Genomic DNA, 1,862 nt, shown 5'->3' on the forward strand with positions numbered 1-1,862 from the left:
GATTCTTTCTTTCGCGAAATTTCAGCAAAATTTTCTAAGATAAAAGGCAAATAAAAAATCGAATATGCTAATTATAAGAATTATTAATCGATTGATTATCATGATTCCTATAAGCTTTCTTTATTTTACTTTATTTCTTCTTCTATTATATTTCTTTATTTCTTATAAATATAACAAAAACGAAAATTGTAAGAAATCTTTTAGGCGGTACTATCAAATGAAAAAGTATAGATAATTTAAAACAAGGTTTTTATTAGGAATTTCATCTATGATTTATATCCATCACTCGAGCTCTGATGGGCAAAAAAGATCTGTACCTTTTGTAAAACTATTTATTAATAGATGTAATAATTTTAATGGACAACAAACATATTTGTTTTAGTACTCACTGAAGTGCTGAAGTTCTTACGCGCATTGAAAGTTTCTATAATCCTTACCTATCAATAAATGCACTGCAGAGTCACGGAAATTTCTATTTTTTGTATACACTTCTTATTAAAACGTTTCGTGTATCAATTGTTTTCCGCTGAACTTTCCATTCAATCTGTCTAATATTTTGAAACATTTATGTTTAATATTTTCAAACATTTGATATTATTTTTTAATTTTATTATAAAACAATGAGTAAAATATGTTGAATTATAATGCATAAATTAGATTTTATTTTATATTGGATTTTTCAGTTAATAATCTCGAACTCTTGGCCAGCAGTGTTCTACGTCTTTTTTTACATTTGTCTTATCTGCAAAATTGTATGAGCATGTTCTCTTGACTTTTGCCCTTAGACAGGTAGTTTTGCGTAATAGCTACAATTTTGAAAAATTGTTGTTGTTTGAAAGAAAGAAATTGCGATAACGGATAAACTATCAATTTAAATGTGACGAAATAATAACACAAAGAAAGAAATTGTAACATGACAATGAAAATAAAGTTCAAATGTAATTTTTATTTGTCTCCCAAAAAATCTAACAGTTAAACACACATCCTATATTCTTCTGATCAAATTAGTTCCTACAATACTACAATTGCATGAGCGATTTTATTAAATACAGTGACAGTAAAATAATAAAAGTATAGTGTCAAAAAATATATCTAAAAATATTTAAAGTATTTTACATTTATAATTACATGTAGTAATACTATAATAATTATTTATCTACGTACATTTCTCGTGCAATTACTCGTATTAATCATATAACAAAAATTGATGTTATAATATTTATTCTTTATCACAGTGTAATTTTGTGCATATATGGAATTCCTCCTTTTCTGAGTTTTCAATAATTTTCCGATTTAACAATAAAAGTTAAAAGTGTACAACAAATTAGTTTGCTCATGTATCAAATTCTGATGCAAATATAGCGTTACTTAAATTGTTAACATTTTAATAAAATCTCGTAGTTTCTATTGAATGTCGATTATTAAATATATCTCCTGTATCTCTGCAGCAATACCAATTCTTCATGAAGTAGGCGAATAAAGTAGCGAATTCCGTGAAAGTATGCAACGACAATAATTTGTTAAGCACAATACGTGGTAAAATAATATTTGTCATCGCAGGTACTTATGATACAAAGATATTTACTGCTAAATAGCATTATAAATTAATTCGAAGCGGAACGTGCAATATGCACGAACGGGAGATATATCGTTACTCGTACAATATTGAAGCACCTATATAACTGACAAGTGTATTCGAATGCTGCAAATGAATATATCAGAATGAAAGTTATACCTGCCATTGTTTTAATAAAAATGTAATGTGTTTGGCATGCGCTTAACGCGCCAAAAAACTGTTATTCATTAGTACACGGAAAGAACAATTTTGCTGAATCCAGATCTGAAATAATTTTGTTCAATAA

Source organism: Wasmannia auropunctata, unplaced genomic scaffold (genome assembly GCF_000956235.1).
Source record: "Wasmannia auropunctata unplaced genomic scaffold, wasmannia.A_1.0 LD335274.1, whole genome shotgun sequence".
Classification (NCBI taxonomy): domain Eukaryota; kingdom Metazoa; phylum Arthropoda; class Insecta; order Hymenoptera; family Formicidae; genus Wasmannia; species Wasmannia auropunctata.